Below are 23,814 nucleotides of genomic sequence, written 5' to 3'. Positions count from 1 at the left end.
CGTTGGTGCCCTCTTGTGCCGGGAGAAAGAGATAGGAAGGGAGGAAAGGAAATCTGGCACGTCAGTGGGAAAACGTTTAAAACAGATTAGAATGGATTGTTTTGGCAAAGGGTGGAGATGGGGATTTCACTCAGCTGTGCAGAGACTTGGCTGACAGGCACTAGAAGGCTATTGGCAAAATGGAATTTCAACAGATCGCCAGGGACAGATCTGCTGGCTTCCCTGATGACCTGTGTGGCATGGCTCTGCACTGTGCAGTACAGCTGAGAGAGGTTGGTGTTGGTGCCACAGCAGGCAACATGCCATGCCCTGTAGAGAGCCCAAATACCCCAGCAGTGGGACAGCTGCCCTAGCAACACTTCTATGGGTTTTCGGGGCACAGCAACGAGCTTGGGCCCAGCTCAGCCTGATGGAGCTGCACATATATGAAGGGGTTCAGTGCCCTCTGACACTAATTTCTTTGTCTTCTCTTGTATGGCACAAAGGCCCTGCATTTCATCATCTCACATGTATCACCTTTGAAAGGGGACTGTACATCTATGGAGGTGTTTTTTTGGTTTGTCTGTATGATCCTTGCTCACGGTGTTTCATGCCTGCATCTTTGTTCTCTGCCTTTTCAAGATCCCTTTTGACTATGAAAAATAGAGTCCATAGTATGTAGCAGAAAATAGAATTCTCTCCATATTTTAGTTCAGTGTATTTCCTATTCTCTTTTCATAAGATTTATTTGTTGTCAAATAACAGGTGTGCTATCTTTTTAAGAAAGCATCAATGCAGACTGTAGGACATGAAAACAGATAGATAGGTTCTTCACCTGAGATACCAAACTTTCACAGGCTGGCTGTCAGTCACTTAACCAGATATCTGAGACATCTTTGATTTTTTCCCACAATTAGTAGGTCTGATTTTAGCTGACTGAAAGAAATGCTTGTGAATACTGAGCAACTTCTCCATACAAGGATTTGTGTTAGTAAGTAATGTAGGGAAAAAGTAGCTGAATCTTTCTGAGGTGGTGGGCCATTAGATTCCACTTTCCTTAAGCACAGAAAGAAGGCTGTGAGCCAGCAGACTCCAATATCAAAACATTCATGAAGAAGAGAATGGTCTTACTGGATCAGTAGTAAGAGGTGAACAGCAAGTAATAAAGCTAAACCTAAAGCCTTCTCCCTGGCTTGACTATTTTAATATTTCTGTCTATATTTTTTTCTAATTTCAAATTTGCTTGAAGATTTAAAAACTCTGGGTTAGTCCATTTGCAGGTGATAGCTCTGCTTCTTTAGGCAGATCCTCACTGGTTAAAGTTCACTAAACTGAGGGGACTGTCTTTTTGAGAAAAGTTCTGAAACCTACTACAGGTTTGGTTAGATTTTAAGGTTAGCTGCCATCATACACAAGCAATGGCTGTACTGCATGAACCAGCACCAGAATAATGACCAAAAATCCAGTATTAAAGTCCTAAACTAACTATGAATAATAGGTAAAACAATTTGAAGTAGAAGCTAATGGAATGCATGTCTGTCACTCAAAGTGAACAGAGAATGAAATTTCTTGTGTTCCTTGCCAGAAACATGCTTGTAAGGTTGGTCACCTTCTTGACGTCCACTTTGCTCAGACTATCTGCATTTCATTATAGATTATGTACAGCCCTACCTTGAAGTGTTTCAACTCAAAAGTCAAAGTCTTGCAGCACACTTACCTGCAGAGTGACGTGTGTCAAATCTGCCTTATCACAATCTGCCACCAGAGTTTTACATGTGTAACTTCCACTACAGTTGAGAGGACTGATATATGCAAATATTCCACAAAGCAAGAAAATAAACAATCTTTTTTTCAAATGATTTGACTAGTAGAAATACACTTCGTATACCACAATGAAACAATGGCAAGACTAAAGCAGCAAAATCTAGTAAGAGGCAAATATGATATGCCAAAATAAACTATTAATCTTTCTTTAGAAATGGGTGGTTAGGTCTATCTGTCCATCCTCTCTTTTGGGTCAACCAAGAGAATGGATATCAGCAGTTGTACTGTGTCACTTGAGATGTAACAGGCCAAAGCATGAAACAAACAACCAGAAGCTCGGGAAAGGATCTAGTGTCCCATCCTTGAAGGCCAGAAAATTTGAATTAAAAAAGTTTCATACTACCTCATACAAAGTTCATACATACAAGTTCAAACATACAAGTTCCTCGGGTAGTGAGCAAAGAGCTTGTTTTAGCTTGTCACCAAACACCTGCTGAAAGTCAACATGCTACAGAGTACTTTGACCACAGAAATGCTTTTACTGGCAAAACAAGAGAATGTATGCAACAAGGCACAACATTCATATACATTAAAGCCTGTGAAACTATCAAGTTAGCTGCTGACTAAAAGCTTCCAAATCTGTAGTCAGCTTAGACTCAAGCTATGAAAGTAGTGTCAGTCTGGTGCCACATATGTGGGTGTGCATCAGTGCACAGTCTGAGTTTACAGGATATGTGGCAGTAAGCAGTTGGGTATCAACAAATAGAACAGGAGCTCTAATCTATTATAACTATAAATCGGTTGGCTCTTTTCCACGGCTGTGTAGACATGAATTTTCTTTCTGGGTTCAGCTCCCACAAACTTCCTGTTCCTCTCAGACAAGATTCAGAGCCAGATTCTGATCTTTATTTATTCCTTCATAAATTCAAAGTAATTCGAACCCAAGTTGCTCAAAACTACCCTAAATGAGCTCAAAAGAGGATGCACAGTGCCTCATTTTTTCATCTGTAAGAGGACGAAGGACTCTTCTCTCACCTCTCTGTCTATCTTTTTGGTACTGTAGCAGAAACGTGGTTGCCATGCACATATTGCTAAAATGTTGGCTGGGATCTCTATTTGCAAATATAATGCAAACAACAAACGAGTATTCACAAAATAATCAAGCATTTTCAAATTACAGACCCAAATTCTAAATACTTTAAGGGAAGCAAAGAACAACATTGCCCCAGCACAGACAAAGTATTTCAGAAGGTAGCCTGACTGAAAGGATTTAGGTACACAGATAAAGGACCGTGATTTTAACACTAAGAAGACTAAGTAGCATTATTAAAATTTCAAAAGAAATGGTAGGATTTCTCCATTTCTTGCTGCCTTTACTGCATGTACATTTTTCCATGTTACGTTTTAATGAAACACAACATTTTGTCTTCCTAAAAAAGACAAGCTAGAAAAATTCTATATTCCATCTGTTTAAATAAATCAAATTTTTAAAATCAGTGCTCTAAACTTTTTAAGTGATTCAGACCTAAACTGAGGAGACAAAACATAACAAGGACTCAGAATGAAGAGCATAAAAATATTCATACAAGAACCTGAGAAAGGTTAGGCAATAAATTGCTCTAGACTAATATCGACATAATATTTCCATTTTCAAAAGACACAAATAAGAAAATCAAAGAAAGGCCAGATTTGCATAAAGTAACACCGTCCCATTCTCAGTTTTGGAACTGACTGTGCTTAGTCCTCTCTAAAAAATGCAATTTGCAAAGTGCATTTGCAAAGACACCCTTCTGTTAAGTAAGTGTTCAGACTCCACAGAAATTGGAGATTAAAACATATTTTGTTCTTGAAATGAGGGCTGTTTGAAAGTGAATTACCCAAATGTAAAACACAACTGAGTAGTTTGTAAATCTGTTCTTTTTTTTTTTCATTATGTCAACTCTTTCAAATTTCCCAGAAAAAAAATATCCTGAAACTTCTAAATCATCTTTATTGTGTGGCTATTTTTGTCAGAGGGTGAAAATTACTGAGTGGATTATGGAATTATGTACCTGAAGATCATATTTTATTCTCGAAAGCCATAGAATCATAGAATGATTTGGGTTAGAAAGGACCTTTAAGACCATCTAGTTCCAATCCCTGCCATAGGCAGGTATACCTCTCTCTAGACCAGGTTGCTCAGAGCCCCATCCAGCCTGGCCTTGAAATCATACTAGTTAATAGAAGTGACTACATTTTAAAAATAAAAACTGGGGCACTTTTGCATTGACACATTTTAGGATTGTGAAATGCTTTTGTGAAAGAGAGAGAGGCACCTTGTAAGAAAAAGAGTATACTGAACACACTAAAAAGCATTAGGTGTAGCAGTAGTATAAACTTTTTTCTGAATAAATGTTTCCCATAGTTTGGTGTGCCTGAATCAGTGTCTTCTATGAGCACTGAAATCTGCTATTTGCTCTCTGATAAAGAACAACTTTAATTCCTCCTGCTTCCAAATGTTGGTCATCACACGAGAGACCCATTGCGCTGGTTGTTTGTTTTGTAATAAAGGCAGAACAGTTTGATCGCTGTGTGTTGGGCAGACATGATGTAACCATTTAGGGAAAAAAAAACATGAAACAATTTGATGTGAGAAAACGAGATGTAAAAGATTTTGGTTTTGCACATTCTGAGTACATTGCACAGAAATCTGTTTGTGCCAACATAAAAATTTGGAGCTTATAGATATTTTAATAGAGAATTTACATGCACTGAATATTAACATTGTTCAAGAATGGTTCTATTAATATGGGCAGCACCACGGCTAGAAGAATCTATTATGAAAGTGGCTATTTCTGCAAAATTCAGAAGGAAAGATATAGAATGAAAGGGGTAATTAGGTATCCTTTGTGTATTTGAGAGTTCCTTCTTTGAACACATTTTCTCTGCTTTGTTTCCTTGGAAGACTAAAATCAGCTGGTTGTGTGTGAACTCAGCAATAAAAAAATACTCTTTTAAAATGATTCATGTTTGCAAAATTCAGGTTGGTTAATTTCTTCTTAAGCATGAATGCCTGTGTTATGTTTACAGATTTTTCTGACCCCAGATTACTTTTGCTCATGAATGACATTCCTCATTGCTGTTAACAGGGCAACAGTTCTTTATGCTAGGACCTCCCATGCAACAGGAAGTGATAGAGCAGTAGGGAAAATGCCTCTGCTTCAATATTCTCCAGAAGATGCTTGGGAAAAGCTGAGAGGAGAAGAGCCTAGTGATTAGTAAACAGTAAATCAAAGGGATTTTTTTATTTCTAGATTGAGTCTTGTAGAATTGCTAGGAGCTTTTGAGAGGAAAACAGGTTCTAGGTATCTGGAATTAGGGAGCAGTACAGACAAATGAAAGGATAAGAGCTTGGCTTCACTCATTTTCCATAGTGCTGGCTTTTAAGGAACAGTTTCTTTGAGTAACATCTGTTCTGTCTCTGCAATTCACTTGGAGGTAGATGGGTCTCAGGAGTGAGAATTACTTAGTAAGCCATTGGTTGGAAGCCATGGTATGAGGAAGATCTGCCCTGTGTGCCTGGCTTCGAGATCTGTGGCTGGGCACTAAGTTAAGAACAAAGTATTTAACAAGCCACAGGTGAAAGAGCCATCAACTACGTCAGACAGAGAGAGGCTGCTTTGTGCCTGTTCTAGATTCTACAGTAAGTCTTGTTCTGGGTGCTTTGATAATAATCAAGAAGCTACCCTTGAAGTTTTTAAATGGCAGTGAGCTTTGAATTGGTATGCTGACAAGAATTGAAGGATTAAGCTTTCTGCTAGTTGACAGCAGCTCCACAAAACAAACTGCCTATTCTAGGATATCCTAGTGGGTATTAAATTTAATCACAAGGCGCACTGAATTCTGGAGTAGCAAGAAATCTACAGAAAGAGCACAGTAAAGTACCTTTTGTGAATAACTTCTCACAGTACTTGGTATGAGTGTATCATTATTCTTGCAGACTGCTCTTTGAGGTAGGAACACGTTAGGTTGTTGGGAAGTGCTGTTCTGCCAGGAGGTCAAGATGATCAAATTGCCCATTTCTGCACCATTGGCAAGATGCAACAGCAGAGTGGAAGGGGCTGGGAGTTCATGCATGGATGTTAAAGCAAGGAGTGTGATACAAAATCCAGGAGTTGTGTTGTGCAAATAGGCCAGTCGGGGATGTACCTTTGTACTAAATTAGCATGGCAAGGAAATGATGAGAAAAAACTCCCCAGCCATCCTGCTAATGAGTCTTATCTTTGATCTTGAAGAGCCTAAAACAGTTTACTTTCCATGCCTATGTAAGCCATTTGTGCTAGTAAATCAGAAGTAAGTGCTCCATATTCCGTTATCTTCTGATCTGCCTCAATAGCCACAAGCTGTGTAATGCCAAAAAGGTACATCTCTATCTTAAAAAGCAAAAAAAAAAAGTGAAGGTCCTTTTGATCTAAATTGAATCTCATTCAAGTCTATATAAACCCTTACGTCTGTGGCACACAACACAGGCTTCACAGCCTTGTTCCATTGCATTCACAGCGATGTCCTGTGGTTTCCTTGTCACTTTTTGCAATCGAGTCATGCGAAATATATTATTGTCTACCTTGTTCTGATAATCTTGATACCACATTTTCCTGTTGCACAAACATCTTTTTCTAGGTGATTTGATCTAAAAATTTAAGTCTAGCAGAAAGGAAATAAAAAGCAAGATTTTTTTTTTTTACATCCTACTTCACCACTCTGAGAGTTTGTTCTAACTGTTGCATCCTAAATTTAAGTGTTGCTATCAAAGTGGGATAAAGAAACGATGTAAGGAAAAAGGTCATATCTTCTTATAGCTATGAGACCATCAGTATCCTTCTGAAGCTATGAGTAAGATATTTTGATTTCAATTCCAGTTTTGAATTTTGTACCCCTTATGATCTCACTCTATGAGAGAGCAAAACTCTAGTAACTGCACAATGGGGCGTTTCACACAGACTACCACACTATGTTGAGGTTTAGGCTCGAACCCAGGCTCCCTGCCTGCATGTTTGTTTTCATTCTACTCTTCCTCTTGCAATAGAGGAGGACAGGCCACTGGCACATTTCTGCTCTGTGGCAGTGTGCAGCAAAAAAGTAACTGGCTCAAACCATTTGGTTCAAGAACTGGAGCCCATTCTGGCAGCTGGCAGAAGCAGTGAAGACACAGTCTTTCTTGCATGCTGTCAGTTTCCATATCCTCTTTATGAAGAGGTCCCCTAGCCCCAGTCACTGCACCATCCTTCACTTCCCCTACTTAGAAAACACGGCAGATTACCACAGCTCAAAACCAACATCCATTAATTGTCCCGCAACAGGGACAGGATGAGTAAAAACAGAAACAGTGTTGTCAAGAAACGCTTTTGTTGAGCTTTGGCTATTGGCTGTCACTGATGTCAATGAAAGAATGACTCAGTTTGCGTATTTCTTGAGTCACCTGTGCTGAAACTGGCAATGTGTGTGCCAGTAAGGACTGCTTCAGCTTTAGTTCTTAGTGAAATGAGCACCTTTCCACTCTTTCCCTCTAACACTGGGCTGAGACCATTGTCTGATAAAACCAAGTTATGATCCTTCTAGAGAGGAGAACCTAGACCAAGACCTATCCAAAGATTACTTTGTATGAATTGTTAGATAAATATGTAATATCACATAAATCCAAGGCAGCAAGTGTGCTAAAGCATCTTTCCCACTGTTCCAGCCTTCTGGGCTGAATGTAGCATGCCATGTCACAGCTGGGAGCTGCTGCCTGGTGGCCGCCAGCTCAGCTTTCTCTGTCTTTGCGCCTCACTGCACTGAGGCTAAATCTCCTAGATAGTGACCTAATATACACACATACATGGCAGAGGGGAAACTAACAGCCACTGAAAAGAGCAAGTGGGTATGGGAAAATATGGGAATAGATGAACTAGATCAACAATATCCAAGAGTAGGAGTATGCTGTATGTCTGAACTGCCCTTAAGCAACCTCCTAAATTCCTTCTAATAACAGCAATGAGATCTGGTTATAATCACTGTCAACACCTGGAAGAAGGGCTGCAAATACTTTATTCTTTGCCTCTTAAACTTTCCTCTTTAAGTCCAACCCTATAGAAGAATAAAAAAGAAAGAAGATAAGAAAGGGGAATGGGCCAGGCCAGGCCCTGGCCCTCTTTTACCACAGGAAACTGTTAGAAATCAAAAGAACATTTGAAAAAGGTTATTAGCAGACGCAAGCCAGTGACATTTTCAAAGTCTTAGAGTTATTAGTGTGTAGAGAATGAGGTGCCAAGTAAAAGATTACTGGGGAAGAGCACTGTCTTTTTTAAACTCCAACAATTGTGAAAAAGTCAACTTCAAACATGGTCAAGGTTTACATGGTTGATTTCACTACGGTTGTAAGAGGAAAGAAGCAGTTACTTTCGAAGTAACTGGGGTGGCATGCTGAATTTAGCAGCTGGATGGAAGTCTCAACAGCTCACTGTTTTCAGGACAGAGTACAGCAAATAGGAGCTTTTAATGCACTCTACCAAGCAAAGCATGTCCTGGAGTTTGCACGCAAATCAGCTCATGTTTTATAGCCATGTCAGTTAAATCTTCAAATCTCTCACCATCTTGGGTGGAAATATACTATACCTGCAGCTGGAACAACACCTTTGAAGATATTGCTTTTCAAATCTCTTGAGGGAGGTAAGAAATGAGCATAATTTAAGCTGCAAAGCTATTTTTCATTCCTTCAAGAATTATTCATCCAGACAGACAAAAGTTAGAACAAGTAGGTCAAGTTGCCCAAGATTCTACTTAGTAGTGAATAGATGACTGGAAAGATTATCCTGAAAATCTCTAATTGTGCTTAAGTGTTTTCCAGGGTTGGAAAACTAGCCCATATATTAAGTGGTACTTCTGAGTGGCTGCTCAGGAATGACTCACCACCACAGAGATTCATTAAACATCTCTCTTTGGTGCATACTCATGGGCATGGTAAAGCTGTGGCATGTGGGGGATCTTTTCAAAGTTGTGAGGATCCTTCTGTACACCAGGATACGTCCTTCGGTGGGATCCTGATTTGTTGCGATAAATGTGATGTGTGTAGGGAACATACCTGATGCTCTCTATTAGACTGCTGTACCATTTCTGAGGAAAAGCCTAGAGTTTGCCAAGACTTGTGCAGTGGTAGGAGATTTTGAATAATGTATATTTTGTCCTCTCAGAGAAGCCTTGTGTCTGATGTACGGAGAAAAAAAGGAGCTCTAAATGAAAAGAAAGCATTTAGTTCCTATTACAAGTCCTCCTGAACCTTTAGAAAAAAAGGTCAATACGCAAGGGACCCATCATTTGTGAATAAAGGTCCCTCCTGCATTGCTTATCAATACTTTTATTACTGAGGATGGCCTTGGCTGCATGGATTTAAAATATCCCCACCAGGAGTGCTCCAGCCAACATTCACTGACAAAAGCAAGGAATCTGAGGGCAGAAATTTACATTGCAGGGATCTAAAGAGATCACCAGATCTAGAGTTAACAGGTCTACATGGGGAGTTTTTGACAACAGCATAGAGAGAAATCATAGGACAAGTTGGCTACACTCAATTGTGGACACTGCTCTGCTCATCTATGAAGATACTGCATATATGAAGACATTATTAGACATGTTCCCCTGAAAATGACTCTGGTAACTTGCTCATCCTATACTGATGGGTGCATGCTTTCAAGTATACTGCATATATAATGCATGAATGCTGGCTGACAGTGTGCCTGATAGTAGAATATTTTTTACAATTTTGGCCAAGCCATGAGCAACTCTCTTTTCTAGAGTTGTGATAAAATTTATTCTTGGTCAGGTCAAGCAAATTCATTAACTATAAGAAAACAAGACCTTCATTTTGTTGCATCTGTCATTGTATGTGACACACACCACAGACTTAATAGACTCAAAACTCAGATGACTGAGTGGTGATATAATTTGGAGAGAGCAAATGAGTTTCAAGCACTTGGTATGTTCACAGATCATTTTCAACAAATTTGACAATCATACTTTTTTCATGCTATCCCTTGAGAAGTAACTGTTTGAATTTAAGTAGTACCTTTTTTTCTCACTCATTATTTTTTCAGCTACCCTACAAATGACACAGTGATCGTAAATTTGAAGAAATGTTAAGTAATGGACGGGGACTTGATCCATTGTTTTTTCGTGGTTTTTTTTTTGTTTGTTTTGTTTCGTTTTGTCCTTTTTCTTGGTTTTGTTTTATAGGTGGTGGTACTGCCGCCTTTGTAGTCTTTTGTAGGCATTTTCAGATATTCCAATGATTCCCTCTTAGCAGTGCTACCATAGCAAAAGAGAAAAGGAATCCACCTTAGCCAGATCTTTCATACCAATGTCATACAACAAAATCTTTGTGTGGAGTTGTGACACTGTGATATGCATCAAAAGGAGGTAAAAGGCATAAGTCATTCAAAGAGGATGTTTGCATTGACACATTTTATTAAACAGCACTTCAGCATGTGAATGTAAGATGCTGAGTCTCTTCTGCACTTCCAGAACAGCAAGTGCAGTGATCTCTGCAGTCAGCAGAAACTTGGCAAGCTCACACTGCTCCTGATCTGAGACAGTCTTGTTTCTCTTATCCACATGGCTTGGATTGTGCCAGGTTTTTTTGTATTTCTGGAGGAATAGGACTTGGCTTTCCTATATGCAAATAAGCATGTCCTTTAGAGAGTAGCTCTCGTTTCAGTCACCAGTGAGTTTCAATGTGATTCTAGTATTTTCTTAGAGGAAAAGACCTTAACCCTGACTCAGCTGATGGTTGGGTACAAGGTTTGGTACAGTTTTTCAGCCAAACTATTGCTGAAACAAAAGACAATAATCAGACGAATGGAAAAAAAACAGTACTGAAGTGATTAACTCCATACACATCCCAGCTGTTTCTCTCCCTGTTTGTGTTTTTAAAGCGTTTCGTTACCCACCCTTTTTATGTGCTTGTATATCTTTTCCAGAATGCCAGTTGGTGGCTTCTCAAAGTCATTTTAAAGCACTGAATGTTTTCTGTGACTGTAGCCACTGTAGACTGAGTAGAACAGAGTTATTTTGCACAAGGAACGGGACAGACAAGAAAGTCTAAGAGCCACATTTCTCCTCATCCTCATGTTGTCTACTCCTGTGGCAGTCTCATCTTGAAGGAGAGGTTACTACCAACCCATCTTGATTCATAGCCAGGTAACAGCAAAGATATTCTTGCCTAAATACAAGGCAGTCAGATCCCTGTGATATATGAATTCATAAATGCACTTTAATTTTCACCACTTTCACAAGAAAAATCCATCTTCTGCAATAATTGTGTTTATTTTTATGGCTGAGAAAAAATGGATCATCATTAACAGAAAGTCAAAACTCCCACAGCATTAATGACAGAAAATTATCATAGTGATTCTTCAGAAAAAGATTGCCAACTTTTATAATACCACTCAATATTTTCATGTTTAGCATCCCCATTTGTATAATATAAAATAACTTCTAGTGTGGTTCCTGAGCACTGTAAAAACAATAGGAATAGGATACTTCCACTGTCAATCAATAAAATGAAAGATTTAATCCTTTTAGTGATAACCTTCTTATCAAAACACTCTCCCAGTATGGCAAAAGGCTTGTTTCTTCTTTTAGTTCTCATCTAACTTTAGTTTCACACAAACATCAGTTACCTCTTTCTGTTTTAGGATTCTTCGTCAGGAAACCAAGCTGTAGTTCAGAAAATATTCACTTGAACTGTCCAAGCTACGAGATCTGCATGATCAGCACAGTGTACAGCAATCCTGGTGACACTTACATAGGCCTTTCCTCATTAGCTTGTACTCATGCTTTTTCTGTCTTGCCAGCAATAACACTCCAGACCCTGTCTGCCAGGAGATAATCTTCTGAATTACCACTTAGAGAAGGGTTTTGTTTTCCTTGGCACCTCAGATATCACCAAATCTGTGTCATGATTAAGACAGATATTTTGCAATTGGTGTGATAAGTTGCATCATTCTAAATGAGTACAAACAGTAGTAAAACGGACTATGAAGTATGTTTATTTGAGTAATGAGTGTAGCAGCTTAATCTTTGACCTATTGCTGCCATGTTTTGAAGAGGCGTCTCTTTGCCCCTCTCTTTACCCCTTACTTCACAGGATGTAGCCATTTGTTCTGGGGAAAACTGACATCAAAAGTACTTACCAGCATCAGTGCTGAACTTGAAGAGGAATTTTTGCCCAAATTTATTGCACATAGATGCCTTGTATAATTTCACTGTTTGTCATTCAGTGGACTTAACCAGTTTCATGTGTCTATATTAACATGCTCCTTTCCTGACATGAACTTGCTAATGTTCTCCTTTCCTTTTCGAAGGATTGTATGCCCTGAGGGAAATCCTGAGGCCTCTTGCTTCTGCCTGAAATGGATTTCTTTTCGTAATGAGAAAAAGAAAGTTATGTTTCTCTTCAAAATGACAATATTGTAGATTTTTTGCTACCCTCTAACCTTAGCTCTGATTCCCCAGGAGGGCGCTTTCCTAACTGTGTTTCCCAACACCTCCTTTTGTATATGTGCTAGAGAGAGAAGGTGAGTTTGTTACCTACTCTGATAAATGTTGTGAGGGAGAAAAGCCTTCTCAGAAGATATGTTATAGCTTTGGAAATTCTAGATTATTTTGAGAGACTGTCAACATTATGATGATTGAATTTGAGATATCCAGGAAGAGGATATAGGTTGCTAAAATCATGAATTTCCCTGTTGGTCTTGGATTTGTGATACAAACACATAGTACTGATTGTTTCCCTTAAAAAAGAAAACCTCCAGGTACCAGAGCTGCTGTTGTTGAGCTTTCTTTAAAAAAATCACAGGCTTTGTGTCCAACTCTGGCATTCATAAATGGTCCAACCAATATGCTTAGAGATACAGAGTTACAAAGAAATAATTTTGTACCATGTTCAGCTGAAAAGAAAACTGCATATTGGTCTCCTTAATGGGTATCACCCTACTTTGCAATAGCAGGATAAAAAAAGTGGGGAAAAAATGTTATTTTCAAAGGCTAAGAGTTTCCCAGTAGCAACTGAATCTAGATGCTCCCATCCTTCAGTGCATGACAGTTATCAGTGATCTCTTTGTGTGACATACACAACAACAATGGTATTGATGGGATTGAATATGTTTGTCTGTGATAGCTGCCTGAGGGGAAGTGCTGTGTTTCAGGACTTTAAAAACATGATCTGTATATAGCCATGCTGAGAAATACCATGGCTGTGTACTGGTAAGGCTTTAAGTACTTTTTCCTGTCCTGAACTTTTCCTCTTCTTTTGTAACAAAGCAGTTCTTCATCACTGATGTGATCTGTTGCCTACTGAGGATTCAGGGTCACCTCAAAATACAATCATTCTGCTGTCAGTACTGAAGAACCTTGTTCTGCAGATCACAAGTTTTAACCCTGTTGTCTTGACACCATTCTAGAAGCTCTGCTTCTTCCCAGGCCTCATGCTGTCTGTGCCATAGTATTTCTCCTTCAATAAGGTACCAACAAGAATTCCTATCATATTGGCCTAAAAATAGTGTTGAGCCTTTTTAGAACCTTCATATCTGTTGTCATACGGTAGTCTGTCATTTTTTGTAGGTGAAAAAGATTGATCTGTGAACTGAAGTCTCAGGGACTTTCTTTTCATGCACACCAGATCACCCTGCTTTCCCTGAGTGCTCAAGTCCTTGTCTTAACCCACAATTTAAATAGCCTGGGTAGCTGTTAGAATGTGTCACTCTTAAATTACAGCCCACCAAATTTGTGCCCATGAATCTTTTACCAAATTCAGGTAGACATTGCTCACCCTTAAAGCACAACGTTCTTCCCGTTCTGGGATTATTGCAAAAACATAACAGCATATGTATCTCCCTCTCTCCTTATATACTCAGAATCATATGTTTGTAATATAGAATCATATCATTTTCTTACTCTTCCAGGTCTTCTGTTCAGATAGTAAAATAGATACAATTGTTCATATGTCATCCAAAACAGGCTGATTATAATGTTTGTGCACATATGCAATAATAATTATATACTCTCTATATGTATAGTATTTATCTGTATGTAACATAGTAAGACACAGATTATAATGAATTCCTTATCACCTGTAAATCTAATATATGCACAAGTAGCATTGATACCTGCAGTTTTCAACCAGTGTTCAGCTCAGTTCTCAGAAGTCAAAGCCACATATGCATCTAAGCAGTTTCTAGAGCAACAGTACTGTCTGCAATTAGGGCATTTCAAAGGCCACTCTGTGTTGTCTGCATCTGCGCTCAATCAGAAACAAAGCGATACCAGCATCCGTGGCTTTGCTCAACATGCAAATATTTCTCATTCAAGTAACATGATACAAATCCACACACACCAGGGTGAAAACGCTTTTGGATCTCGTAGGAATACCATACATAAAAAATTAATGAAAAGGACCTTTATTTTGCTGGGAGGAAACATCCAAATATTGACCTACACAGAGTTTCAAAATGATTTGGTATTCTGTGCACTGATCTTTTTACCACAATGTCCCAATATCTCATTTTTGATTGTTCCTATAATTGTGCTTCAGCGCGTCTCCAGAAGGCATGAGAGACACAGAGATAGATGCAAAATGCAGATTAATGGTTGCACTATCTTGGTACCTTCTCTTCTAAGTATGAAAACACCCTAAGGCATAAAGTAAAAAATGCCTTACCCTCACTGCCTGGGTTGTTACCGTAGCAGCAGCTGGTAGCTGTGTTTCAACTTCTTTTGTTCTTCTGTGAATGCTCCTCAGAACTGCCACTGGAGCAGTGGTTTTTGGTGCTGGCCTTTTGAAAACCTCTGAAAGCAGAAATAATCTTGTGTCTCGCAGTAGTGAGGAGGCAGAATGAAAAATTTGTTGGGGGCTATTTGCTATCTTCTGAGTTCCCCAGGGAAGATCACAGGCAAGCTGCTGATGGTAACAAAGAGGCGACTTTTTAGCTCTCCACAGTACCCACGGTGTCTGGGCCTGAAGTGCACAAACTCCACTTGCCCTTGATACACCCATTTCAAGCTCTGCTTTGTGGTAAACAGGTTCTGGCATCCTTCTGTGTGTGTATCACTTCTTATTTAAGAAATGGTGAAGAAATATAGATATTTGTTTGGCAACACAATAGGCTTATAAGAAAATCTGCAGCAATTCTTTGCTCCTCAGAACCACCTCTTCATATTGGATAGATTAGGCTACTTGATCACCGAAGTCTCAGTGTGTTTAGATAAAATACAACTTTCAGAAAGAGACTTAGTTCATAGAGCTTCACTTCCTGGAAGTTGCGTGCTTAACCAATCATTTCAGTATCACTAGTTTTATCTTAGTAATACTGAAATCAATATTCTCAAAACACAGCCAATCTTGATAGAAGATTTCTGACCTTCTTTCCCGAGGACGAGTCTTGCTGAAGTTGCTGATTTTGATCCCAGGCTGTCATGAGACACTGTCTGGGTTTGTTCAGAAGGCAGACTGCTACAAGAAGCCTATGCTTGTCTTGATCACAAGCAGGGGGAATCATCTTTCTGCAGATCTGCCTACTATGAGCATTTAAGGTTGTATACACTTTGTTTCATTATGAGAATATTTCACTTATTTCTAGCTCCTGCAGAGAGGTGGCACACTAAGAAATCTCAGAAAAGCAGATAGATGCTGTTTTGGCCTTGCCTACTGGATTTCCAAATGGAGACCTGGGCCTCCATGTGCATGTTCACATTACTGATATTTTGATTTACTGAAATTTATGAAAGTCATTGCCTGCTACATGTATTGTACCACTGCATGGGGATCTCAAACATTTTTCTGTATATGTTCAGTGGGACTGCTCCCCTAGAGTTATCCACAGATGTGGATGCCAGCAGAACTGTGCTGTTGGCCCAAATCCACATGCGCTGCCAGAGATGAACTGCTTTTCAAGTTCATTTTTTTCCAACCCTTTTTGATGTAGCAGAGAAAACTCTTAGAAGTCTGTCCACTTTCAACCCTCTGTAAATTCTTCAAAGTTAACAATAGTCAATTTAGGCTATTTGCTGTGCTGAGAGCTCTTGCTGACAGCCTGGGACATCTGTTGCCCTAAAAAAACTTGAAGAGCCAGAGGAGGTTCCTGAAAAAAGCTGGTTCTGAAATACGCAGCCAGTGTAACAGGACCCCAGAGAGCCACATGCAAGGAAAGATCCCAGGGCTTTTGAGGGCAGGAGGAGAGGTTTCAGGGGGAGTTGTGCAGTAGCAGTGCTGGAGCTGTCCTGTGAGTTGTGAGCAGTGATTGCCTAGGAGACTTTGTACAGTTCATCATGGAGGAGAAAAAGCTGTGAGGGTATCTCAGCACTGTTCATACATACCTAATGTGTGGGAGTCAAATGGTTGGGGCTAGGCTCTTTTCAGTGGTGTGCAACAATAGATCAAGGGGCAGTGGCAAAATCTAGAACATGGGAGGTTCTATGTGAACATGAGGAAGAACATCTTTACTGTGAGGGTACAGAGCACTGGAACAGGCTGCCCAGGGAGGCTGCAAAGTCTCATTCTCTGAAAATACTCAAAACCTGCCTGGATGCTTTCCTGTGCAACCTACAGGAGTGAACCTGTCTCTGCAGAGAGGTTGGACTCACTGACCCCAGAAGCCCCTTCCAGCTCCTACAATTCTATTGTTCTGTGATTCTGTAAGTCCAGATCATGTTACTTCTGCATAGATTTGCTAAAGTTAATCAAAATTAGTTAGGGTTATCTAGTTTTGTTAATGTGAAGTTAATTTATATAATGAAATAAAATGCATTACTTTAATACATGTTCTCCAGAGGAATTCAACCCTCTTCATCTGCTTGGCTTTGCTTTGGTTTCTTTTTCCTTCTTCCCTCCAAATGAGACAATTCAGTTGACAGACATTGAGCAAATCTTCCCTCACGTACAAAGAGGACTTCATCTGGTTTGCAGAGCAGGTTTCACCTCTCCCACCTGGCTTCCTTTATGAGCAGAGCTACATGCAAAACTGTTCTCTTCTTCCTTTTCCCTAGAATCAATGAAAACACCACGAGCGGAGATTCCTACAGAGGAGAAAACTAAGTAGCTGGATCATATTGTCCCTAGTGGGAATTCTGTAACCCAAAGAGATGTGAGAGGATAACAGGGAGCTAGGAAGGTTCTCCTTCTTCCTACATTTTCCTGAAAGCTCAAAGTTCCTTCCCTCTAAACTGCTGTATTTTTCTCATTACCTTCATTGTACCAAAGCCTCACTGCTGGCTTGAATTTTATTTGTGTGTTTGAGGTGCAGTGAATGGAGGTAGGTCTAAAAATGCTCAATGCTTTTCTTACAGCAGTATTAATTAGTGACACAGGTAGCACTGGTGATGTGAGATAGCAGACAATGATGGTTGCATAAAAAACCTCCCAAAACTCAAAACTGTTGCACATGTTCCCATCTCCCTGGCAGATGAGAACGCCTGTCTTCCTGCAGGCACAGGTAGTAGCCAGCATCCAGCTGCAAAATGCCTGGCTGAGGTGATTTGTAGTTATGTCAGCAGCATGTGCTTACCCAATGCTGTGCAGGCTGACTATCCTCCTGGTTGCCAAAGGGCATCTTGCAGGAGAAGTAGCTAAGAATCCTGTAGCAAGCACATGGGAGAGAGAAATCCATTGGTTTCCAAGTTGCTGGCAGTCAGTCTGAGGAGGAACAAGCCAGAGTTCCATGCAAAATCCATTTTGGAACTTCACCCCTGAATTTTTCATGAGGAGTTCATAGGCAATGCTCAAGATGGTAGCTCAGGTGTGCAGCCATCAGGTTGCAGGGCTGTGCTGTATCTGCCTCCTGCTCTGCAACCTACTGCAGCCAGGCACCTGGGGTAAGAGATGTGGTGTTTCAGTCAGTGCTGCAGCATCCACTGTCAGAACCTAACACCCATTCAACTGGGCTGGAGAATGAGATCCTTGTGGATCTTGCTCTAGATTCACAGTCTTTGTCTGCATTTGCTAGCACCACAGAAAGCAGAGAAAGTGCATCTTGAAAATGACTCAGAATTGATTCCATCATCATGTGGTGTAATGATCTGGTTTGGCATCAAAGCAATTGACTGCATAACTGCATTAAAAAAAATTCCACTGCCTACTTTTCATTTCACTGTCAAAGATGTAGCAATGCTTTTCTTCAGATTTTTCTTCACAGTTTTTTTTTTTTATCAGTGCCTATGAACCAAATGCTATTTATTCGTGGAAAGGGAAATGAGTCCCTATTACTGGAACACAATTCAGGTCTCTGAAAGTTGCTTTGGATATTCGTACTTACAGAGAAAGAGATGTGTTCTTGTGTTTGAATTAGTAACTGTGCACAGTGTTAACAGTTTTCTCAAGAAAATGAAGACTCCTCTTTTCTCACCAAATAAAATGCAAGTTTTCATCATCTTGTATGAACAGAATATTTTCTTCAACTCAAATTTTCAGTGGAAATTATGATTCACAAGCTATTATTCAACATGGGCAGCCATTTTCACTGGTGTGTCTGTTTTCCGGTAAAGAACACATATTTTCTCTAAATGGAAAGATTACCAATACACTTAGCAGAAAAGACAGGGCTTCTTTCATCTAAGTCAGAGTCCTGATGGAGATGACGTTTCCTTTAGCTTTTGAAGCTGGTGTGACAGATGTTGTGGCAGGAAGTGCTTTGTACCTCTTTGCCTTTGCTGTATGAAAAGGCGACTCAGAAAAGGTGACTCCTCAGCTTGGGGGAGTTTCAGAAGTGCTCATCAGCAACTCCTGCACTGCCCCATGCTGCACCTGGGCCAGCCTACTCCTGCTGCAGCCATACCCACTGTGATGGCACAGCCCCGGTAGGGGAAACAGGCCCTGCTAGGGCAGGACAGTGTCCCATCCCACCAGCCCTCTGTGCAGGCATGGAGCCCCAGGAAGGGGGTGTTTCACTGAGTATATATGTGGTGCTTGGAAAGATCCATGTTCACCACCAGATGCATGATTCAATCAGTCCCTTAGCAATAAGGCGTGTCTTTCTGTGACCTTCTCTCAAACTTCTGTGAGTCTAGGCTTCTTAGAGGTACAAGTACAAAAAGCAAAGTAAAATGATACCCTAACCAAAAAGCCACAACCCCTTTCCAAATAACATGTGCAAAAATATACAGTTAGTTTTCAATATTGGTGAATATTGAAATATATACAGTTGGTTTTTGTACCTCAAGGTTCACTCTAAATATCAGCACTACTGATTGGAAGCAAAGGTATTTTTTGTTCTGACAGTATGTTCTGAGAGTTGTTTGCTTTGCTCTGTTGCAATCCACCGAAGTCACTGCTTGCCTAAGGTTTTGTCATACAATTCGATGTATGCCAGAACAACCTTAGGGCAAGAAATAACCTTCCTTCTTTGCAGGATGAAAGCAATACCAGCTTGTAAGTCTTTGCTCAATCCAGGCCTTAAGTCCTTGCCTCAAATTTGAGATGGCAATAAGCTATGCAAGATTCACGAAAAATAAAGCTGAAATATGGTGGGTAAGGGATTTGCCAACAGTATACTGAAAACTGGGAGAATTCATGCAGGATTTAATATATAGACAATGTTCAGTTTTTCAAAGTCGTTAATGCTTGCAGTTTTTAAAAAATGATGATGCTTGACATGTGCAGCAGCTAAATCTTCCCTGTTGGTAATCAGAGCTGATTCATCTCTTAAAAATTGATCTCACGTCATACAAGATCTTATTATTCCCCAGAGGAATTAAATAGCTAAGGCACACTCATTTAGATTAAGTTCACCCCCTGACCTCTTCTCCATATCTCCAGTTCATACCTGTCCAACTCTTTTTGCCAGAAAAGCCGTTTAATCCTTCCTATTCCTCACAAACCCCCAATACTGATTTGAACTCATAACCATAGAATATAAATACAAATCAAAATTTAATCTATAAGGGAAATAGGAAATTTTTATGACAGTGAGTAGACTGTTTTAGCAGTGAAGGATTGGAACACTCAAGGGACTTAGATTTATGAAGTGTTTCACAGACTCACAGAATCATAAGGGCAGAAAGGAACTCCTGGAGATCATCTAGTCCGACCCTCTGCTAGATCAGGTTCCCTATAGTAGATTGCACAGGAAAGCATCCAGGTGGATTTCGAATATCACTAGAGAATGAGACTTCACAATCTCTCTGGGCAGCCTGTTCCAGTGCTCTATCACCCTCACCAGTAAAGAAGTTCAAGAAGTTCTTTCTCAAGCTGATATAGAACTTCCCACATTCTAGTTTTTGCCCATTGCCCCTTGTTCTGTCACTGCACACCACTGAAAAGAGTTTCATTGCAGTTGAAGTCAAACCAAAAGCAAAGACTAAGGTTCAGCTCCCCAGTAAATATTGTATGGGCAGAAGTCCCCAGTAAGCAATTGGATTTATTTTTAACTAAGAAATTTCAGTAACCTGTACTTTTTCTGCTTTTGTTATTGATATGTCCTTGTACATGCCAAGTAACAGAGTCACGTGTGTAATGAACTCTCCACATGCAAAACACTTGACCAGTAACAGGGAGTGCATATCTGCGGCTTTGATCTCTGTGCTGATGATTTGTTTGCTTTCCCTTCATTCCAGAGCCTCTTTTCCCCTAGCTGTAAACAAACTCTTTAAAATCTGTGAGAAATATGACAGAATGTAAATCTACTTGAACTTTGAAGATAATGAAATACCCATGATAAGGGAAAAAGGCCCATATCAATTCACAATTCTTCACAGTCATTTCTTCCACAGTGTTATATATTAGGTACAAAACTGCAATCTTGGATTCAATCATTAAAATCCAAGAGCATATGGATTTGTGTTCATAATTCAGGCTAGAAGGTAAACTTACAAAATATATATTGAGATTTGGATTTCAAATTACCTCAAGCTATGCTGGTGTTCAAATTGTGAGATTCTTGTTGTTTTTCCATACTTAAATTTTGGAGTAGCTGTGGTTGCTACCCATAATATCTTTCACCTGTTCACAGTAGTTTGTATTGCCATTTTATCAAAATAAGGTTCACTTGAGCTTGCTCAGATTGTAAATTTTTATTCCTGATCTTAGCCTGCAATTAGATCTTTGCCATACAAACCTGTTGGGTTTACTGATTTACCGACTTCAGACAGTCCACGTAAGCAGTGGCTGGGAGGATGTAAAGGACATTACTGACTTTAAATAAACGTTTGACACTTTATGACAAGGATCGATCAGTAAGGATGAAAGCCTCTTACTGATCCTGGAGCTTGTTACCTGCATGATAGAAACTGATCCTTAGTATACATGTTTTTGAGAGACCTGGTTCCTGGAATAGCCCAAAGCAAGATCCGTTTTAAATTCTGTTCACTGTCAAAAATGAAGATGTAGAGGCCTAGGTTGTAGAACTCCCTTCATGGACTGCTGCACAACTGGAAAATTACCATTACAATCCTAAGCTTTTACATTGCAAACAAAGGAAACAGGTTGAGATTGCTTCTTAGTAGTTTATTTCCCCACCCCCAAACTCTCATTTCCTGGACGTTGTTTGGATGTTACTAATGTTTCTGCCTGTAAGTGGATTTTGTACAAGAGCTGGCTGAAATATTTCCATTTGATCTTTTTTTTTTTTTTCCTGCTAAAATGGTATTTTCCCAAAACTGAGAGTTTCCAAAGAGTTTTGACTCTTTGAGTTGCTGGCCTACGAGAATATTGGATTTTTTGTTTATTCTTCTTGAATTACTTTTTCTTCTCTTTTATTTTAGTTCTTTTTGGTCACTCAGTCTGTAAACTCAGCTCATGTTTTTGTTTTTTTTCGCAGACTGTTTCTCATTCTGCTCTTATTCATTTTTCTTCCCTCTCTTTTAATTTGAGGGCACTGAAGTGGCAGAAAGAAACTGAAAAATGTCCCAAAATATTGCTAAATATTACTGTGTATAGCATAAAGGATTAAAAGAAATGAAAAACAAGGGTAAGAAGAAAAAAGATATTTTCATGAAAACACAGAAAACTAACCAATAAAAACAGCGTAATTACCTCACTGCATGGAAACAGCTCCAAATTCTTGGTTTTTCACTTTTTTTTAAAATCTTTTTTTAATCTTTTTTTTTTTTTTTCCTTCTTCTTATGTTTCCCATTATGGTTATAAACCGCCCCTACCATCTCCCTCTTCAACTGTGGAGGTTGGAGAGCTTATTTCTTTATATGACATGTATGCACCCATTCTGTTTCCTAACAATACATGGTATAAGAAATAAAAGAAGTTCTATTAAGAATTAAAAAACAGTAATGAAAACTGAGACTTCCCAAAGCTTTGTTACAGTGGATTTAATCCATTTTTCTTTCTAGAGTACAACATATTTTGACATATCTTTTTCACAGCAGCATCTCAAGGCAAACCTCAGTTTTTCCATTCTTTCAGAAGTTCTTTACTCCGTGATTTTCTTTCTCAGTCTGGTTGGAAGTTCCGGGGAGTAGGATTTCTCTGTTACACAGTATTTTATATCAAGCATTTATCATAAGCAGTAGAGGTTATTATTCACCGATAATTTTCAAATCCAATTTTTTTACCAATGATTTTCAAAACATTGAAACAATGTATTTGTGGATGTATTTGTGGGGGATAGTTTTGTTCGTTAAGCTTAAGAAGAGCTTAAGAAGAGCTTAAGAAAACTGGCAAAATTATGTGATGGAACAACAGAAAAGAATGTTACCCAGCATGCTAGGCTGCCCCTCCACATCTGTACCTAGGAGCTGGTTGTCTTAGTGGATTTGCTCCTTCTAAATTGGCAGTTCTCACTTCTTTCAGTACCTTTCTCATTTTCACTTTTCTTAATGTCACAGTGAACAATCTGCACCTTTTCTCTGCAATACCTCTATGAATTTAGACTTCTGCTGAGGAAAACTCTGTTCTTGACATACCAGCTTACTTCCTTTTTATGCTTGATGATCCCTGTTTACCCTATCAAATTTGAAACCAGCCTTCCCTTTATCAGACAAACAGCACTGTATCCTCTGACCAGTATTTGTTTTGCCAAAGAATCACAAAGAGACTTGACAGTGCACTGCTCTGCTTCATGCAGCCAAATGTTGGCAATATATTCACGTAGGATTCCCAGTTGGCCATCTATGGTCCAGAGTTTTGGTGGATTTCACAAATAGAGTGAAGGATTGATCATTTAATTCATTTATTTATTAATTCAATTATCTCATTCATATTATAGGCTCTGAGCAATCCACTGGTCAAGTAACCACTAAATCCACTAGGGAAGTGGATAATTGGTAGATAGTTGCAAAGCAGAGTCCATGAATACACTGGTTTTGTGGACTCTGTTGTATTTGGGCTGTTAAGACATGAAGAGATCTTACCTCCTAGTTGAGAGAGCAATTCTGCAGGTTTGAACTGATTTAGAGAACAGTTGGAGTAAAAATTCCTCTTCTGATAGTAGAATCCAGAATTTAATTAAATAAGAGACCCTCTAATGTACAAATGGCAAAGACGTACTGACAGCACAAATACAAAAAATGCAGCTGCGTGTACTCGAGGTTCTGAGTCATAGTAAAGTCTCTGCTGTGCTTTCTCAGGTTTTGTTTCCCTGCTGTCTCACAGTTTGCAGGAGAACATGTGCATGCTGCTCACTCCTAGCGTGGTACAAGGAAGTCTGACAGCGAATATTAGGATGAATTCATGGCATCATAGCTTAGCCCTAACAAAAGGGCTTGTGCAATGCATTGGCATTGGAGGTAGTCTTTTTCTTTTGTTCTCAGTGGAAAGTTTACCATAGGGACTGTAGAAAATAGAAGTTCCCTCTGTTGTGGCACTACCGGAATCTACTCTCAAGCAAACACATTTTCTTCAGCTAAAAGCTGACATCTTTAACACATTGTTAGCACTTCATGCACAAGTCAGTGGATCAGGCAGTGTGCTAGTTAACATGCAAGGTGAGAGCAAAACAGCTTGGAACAGTACTAGTACTAGACATCAGTATCATGACTTGAGCACAGAGCCATCATAAGAGCTCAGGGAGGCAGAGGAAGGTGAGGAGATGCTGATTTCCTGTTATCCAGGTTCAAGT

The sequence above is a fragment of the Tetrao urogallus genome, assembly GCF_951394365.1.
Source record: "Tetrao urogallus genome assembly, chromosome: 8".
Classification (NCBI taxonomy): domain Eukaryota; kingdom Metazoa; phylum Chordata; class Aves; order Galliformes; family Phasianidae; genus Tetrao; species Tetrao urogallus.
This window is presented reverse-complemented; position numbering follows the sequence as displayed.